This window comes from Stegastes partitus, unplaced genomic scaffold (genome assembly GCF_000690725.1).
Source record: "Stegastes partitus isolate 25-593 unplaced genomic scaffold, Stegastes_partitus-1.0.2 Scaffold950, whole genome shotgun sequence".
Classification (NCBI taxonomy): domain Eukaryota; kingdom Metazoa; phylum Chordata; class Actinopteri; family Pomacentridae; genus Stegastes; species Stegastes partitus.
Window position 1 is genome coordinate 236,432 of NW_007578681.1, and position 5,630 is coordinate 242,061.

Here is a 5,630-nt window from a genome sequence, read left to right on the forward strand (position 1 = left end):
GTATGTTCTAACTAAACTGCAGATGAACTATTTTACATACGTCTGAAAGTTTAAATTCTGATCATTCCTTATGTTTTTACCACTACTGGCTCTAACAAATGGTGTCATTTTGGTAATCATTTTGCCAATAACAACACATTTATTCATAACACATGCATGTTTGATGGAATATCAAAATGTAAAACTTAAATTTGGCCAATTTTCCAACAGAGCTGCGAGTCCCACATGATATATCTCACATGAAAGTTTTAATTCTGTTATTGTGGCATAGTTTTTAAAGATCATATGCGCATTTTTTTAAAAGAAGCCCCCAAAAAAAAGGGAATTTGAATAAAATAAACCTAAATTTGGTACATTTTTCAAACAAAACAACACATTACAAATCATCAACTGCCTGAAAGTTGAAAATTCTCTTAATTCTTTCTCTATTTTCAGTGTCTGACTTGGACAATAGTGTCATTTTGGCCATTTAAAACAGAACAACAGTGAATGAATGATGTGGAATAAAGTGAGTTTGATGAGATAGCACCATTTCTTTAACCGTATTTGGTTAAATCTTCAGATGGAGCTGCTCGTCACCAATGATTAACCGTCCGACTGTTGAGAAATCTGTCACTTTTTTCTGCTTTCACAGTTTCTGACTCTAATAAATGGTGTCGTTTTCGTGACTTTTTTTAAGGATGCCCTTCAAACCCACTGGCAGGTTTTTGGGGTCCACAGGGTTGAATAAAGGCTGTAAACTCTTCCTGCGTCGGAGGTGGATATATGAAGGCCGTGAAGCAGAGTGCACACTCCCGTCCGCCACCTCTCTGACAGACTCTATCCGTTCACTAACCCGGTGCCAGTCTTACGCCACCTTGATGCCCAGTCTGCCAAACTTATGTCACATCAGAGCAGACCCTGTGTCAACTCCTCACAGTACATATGCCAACCCGATGCCCTCCGCATGCCAGCCTCATGCTACATCCTCAGACAACAATGTGCCAAAGGGAGGGACCTCTGCGGGCACCGGGCGACGCTGTATGGAAGTGGAGAAAGGTCAAAAGTCGCCAGCGTTGAATTAGGTTTCAAAGACGCAGAAATCTGTCGTTTTTGGTTCTTCTTCAGTGGATGCAATTAGCAGCGAAATCCGGCTGCTTAAGCTCTAATCTGGGAGTCTGTGTGCTGCCTGTCTACCAGCCTGTCTCCCACCGAAGCCCCTCACCTCTGTCTCCCCTCCTGATGCCTGCTGGCACTCTGGGAGCAGTGCCCCTCCAATCCTCCCCCATCCTCCCCCTCCATCCTCCCCTCCATCCTCCATCCTCCTCCTCCTCCTCCTCTGGATGCCAGCCGACGGCCCTCACAGTGTGGCACGCCATCTGCTGCCGCCCGCCCCGGCAACCCATCCACNGAGGGAGGAGGAGGGGGGGGGAAACAATGCATGGATGTCTGCTTTTGTGCAAATGTGAGAAAAGGTGCAGAGGCGAAGAAGCTGCATGTCGAAGTTTCAGGTGTAATATATGTAAATTCATGTGAAACTGGTTTGTGTATGTGCAGCAAGGTGGGGCAGCGAGGGTGAGGAGTGGGGATGAAGGGGGGAGGGGGGGGAGTCCCAGTTCCCCTTTTGCATCTTAAATTCCTCAACATCTGTTCAAGCAGCAGCAGCAGCAGCGGGTTGTGGTGTGTTTTTTTTCTAGTGTGTGTGTGTGTGTCTGCATGCTCTGCTGAAGGTGCTGCTTGTTACCTTAATTAGAAGGAGGCATTTTCTACAAGCAGTGAATGCAAACCTGCAGAATAAAGGGTGCAAATCATCACTTGGATGCCTTTGATTTAAATAAAAAAAACAACAACAGTGAAGAGCTTCTTTCATCGACACCACGACCAAGTAGGTCAACCCCACTGACCCGCCAGTGTGTCCTGACCGCACTCAGCACGGATCTCCAGCAGCCAGTTCGGAGAGATGTAGGTTACGCGCGCGTCTGAATGCCAAATGACAAAGATTTCTGGGATGAAATATTTATTCGCCGTGTGCCGCCTCCCGAGCGAAGGCGACACGAGTTCCAGAGCGTAAACACAAACAGCTCTGAGGCCTGGAAGGCGGCGGCGAAGCTCGTCTCACCGAGCGCCGTGCACGTTTGTATCCGAGTTAGTTTGCAGACTGAGACTCTGTTTTGAAGATTTGATGCGGCGTTAAGAAATTAGATCGACCAGCTACAGCACTTAAATGTGCTTGATGGTACATAATTGTATATATAAATACATTTAACCCAAGCAGCTGTCACATGTTTCCTCACTGTGGCTCATTTTTCATCACGATGGAAAGTCTTTGAAGAAGGAGCGAGAACTCAGAAATGTCCTCTGCATCGTATGATACACTTGAAATGCAGGAACTCATTAAAAAAAAAGAAAAAAAAGGTTATTTGCTGTCCAGAAATGAAGGGGAAAGATCAGAAGAGTGTCCACAGGTGTTACCAATAATCTATTTACATGTTACAGCCTCTACATGGCTCCACTAACATATTTCACTATGCTGAATGTAGCTTGGGTTGCAAGGTGGNATTAAAGCAATTCACATAAGTTGGTCCAACAAATCTCTTTTTACAGTGTAGCCAAGCTGGATGCTGTATGTCAATTATAGGGCTGTAACCAGGCACTCAGATGTCCTCAACTCCACCATTTGTCGTCTATGAAACCGTCTCAGTCGGCTCTGAATGTCTGACAACATTGCTCGCCCAGAATATGTCCATTAACTTCACCGAGGCCTTCAAGAAGAGCAGGATGTTTCACGGTTAGGTTGTTCCTGAAGGGCTCGGTGGAGTCGATGGACATTTATGGGAGACTGGGTGATCCAAAGCTGTCCAGGATGTCCGACGACGAGATCACAAAAAATGTCCTCCAACTTCACCGAGACCTTCAGAAAGAGTGGAACGACGTTTCACAAGCAGCATCAACAACCTCATTGCAATTGTCCTGGTCCTCCTGAAGGACTCGATGTCAGACATTCGGAGTTGACCGGGACCATTTCTTCGACAACAAATGGTGGAGTTGGGGACATTGGAGCGCCTCGTTAATCCATCAATCAACTGATGACGACACTGAGATTATTTCTTTAACTTAAACAGAGACCTGTACTCGTGTGTTTCTGGCAGGGTGTTGGGTAGCAGCGCTTGATGTCAAACCATGTTTCATCAATTATCCAACAATAATTGGGATGAATAGATGTTTGCCTCATGTCTTTGTCCACTTTGGCTCCGATGAAGATCAAGTCGTGTTACAATTAAAGACTGTAAACCAATCAGCGTGCTCCAATCCTTCTTTTGAACTCTTACAATTTGCAGAAGCACAGATGACTACAAGTACATAAAAAGCAATATCATGATTGGAAATGTAACGCCTGCAGTCTACAAGTTTCCACTGTTCCCTCATTTTCTAATCACAAATCAATACATTAAGGCTCAAAAAGTTCCGAGAACAACACGTCTGATTCATTAACTCGACACAACTCTCAAACTTTTCCACGTTTTTTTTTTTTTTCCCCCGTTCGCCTCACCGTGCCAAGAGAGATGTGAAGACACGGATTGACACGCCATCTCTCCTCCAAAGCCTTCCTCCTCAGCATCGCCAGATTAAGGGATTAGCAGGCAAGGCGAGCGCTAAAGCTGGCTAATTCTCACCCAAGCACAGGGAGCTCAGGCTACCCAGAGCCCCGCCGAGCCTCCTTCTCCTCAGAGCAGCTGTGAGGTGGAGGGGAGGGACGAGCCGCCTCCCTCCGAGCAACCAGAGGAATCAGAAAGCATCGCTCATGTGGCTCCTCGCGAAGGCGCTGATGACTTGTTGTTAATTAGCACAGACCACTGATAGTTCACACGCAGTCATATAGGCTCTCTGTTAGCAATCATCACTGTTTACCTCCAAATGAAGGCACCATTTGCAATGTTGCAGATGTGCAGAACTGATATTTGTGCATCAATGTGAAAGAAACTAAAGGTAATATCTACAGCATGTACAAACTGATGTAAATAGTTGGACTTTTTTTTTTTTTTAGTGATAGTACGTTATTTCATTTTGTGCACTTAAACAAGTTTGGATACTGTAAACTGTATAAAATAAGTTAAATATTGTCGTAAAAGTTTTGGAATAAGTGGCTACACTGTAAAAAAAATCATTTAAAAATTTTTTTAACTTTAATTCTTTTGTAACAATTTACAGCTATCTTACAAATTTTCCCTGTTTTGTTAAATTGCAGATTAAAACTTGTAAAATACCCAATAAAAGGTATTACTTCACATGTTGACTGTAAAAAAAAAAACTTTGAAAAAAAAAAAAAAAACTTTGAAAAAAAGGCCAAAACTGTAAATAATATCCACATCAAAAATCAATAGTTTTAGAAATGTTAATTTGTTTTTTTATTGTCTGACCATAAAATTATACTATTTTTACTGTATTTACATCAACAAAAAATATTGTTGTTTTACACATATTATATGCAAAATCTTTCCTTCAAATAACTGTAAAGATTTTTAAAATAATGAGACTTTTTGGCTGATTTAAATACAGTAAGAAAAAAGAAGAGTGTAATTTTACATTATTTACATCATATATTGTAAAAGGACAAACTGCTATTTAAAGATTTTTTTTTTTTTCAGAAGATTTTTGATTAGATTTCTGGAAATTCTTTACAGTTTTGGACCTTTTTGTTTTTCACAGTCAACATGTAAAATTATTGTCTTTTTAAAATTTTTGCTAGATATTATTAGTAATTTAACAAAACAGGACTCATCTGTAAAATACCAAATAAAAACGTTATTTACCTTTATTTAAATTTTTTAAATATCGTTTTTATCTTTAAAACACTTAACTGTTCTTTGAAACAATATCAAATATCTGTGAAATAGTGAGTTTTTAACTGATTTTAATACAAAGAAAAGGTGGGGGGCAAAAAATAACATTAAAAAATCTACCATCTTTGTTTTTTTGTTTTTTTTTTTAATTTTCTGCCAAAATTGCAAAACAATGATTTGCCATTTTTAAACATATAGATTTTTCATGTGGACATTATTTATAGTTTAGTCATTTTTTGTATGTAAGTAACTATTTATTACCTGTTAGTTAACAAAATAGGGTGTAAATTGTTCAAAAAATGACACTTAAAAGTCATTTTAAAAGCATTTACAGTGCAGATGAGGTTCTGCGTGTAAACTGAGGCTCTTACTTCACTAAGAACTGAGCCAGCTCCCGTCACCTCCAGTTCCAACATTCACTACTTGAGCCTGATGAAGGTTGGAAAAGTTGGCGGGACACGAAAAAGGCAGACAATGAGGCTCGGGAACAAGATTTCCCAACAGTGTTCCATCACAAACACACACACAACCATTCATCTTGAGTTTGGGTGCACTTTGGAGACCACGAAGGCGAAGCAAACCGCATCCATCTCGGCTGGTGTTCGGTAAACAAGAGGAAAAAGGCAGCGAGAGTGAGAGGGGGGGAAAAAAAAAAAAAAAGAGGATGAAGATGAGGGTCGGTGGTCGTGTTTGGGCTCTCCAGCGGGCAGAGGAGGACAATGCAGCGCTGGCAAGAGTGGCTGCCTCGTGCCGGGGGGAATAGATGCCACATGGTGCCCCTTATGAGCAGCCTGGAGGGGGTGGTGGTGG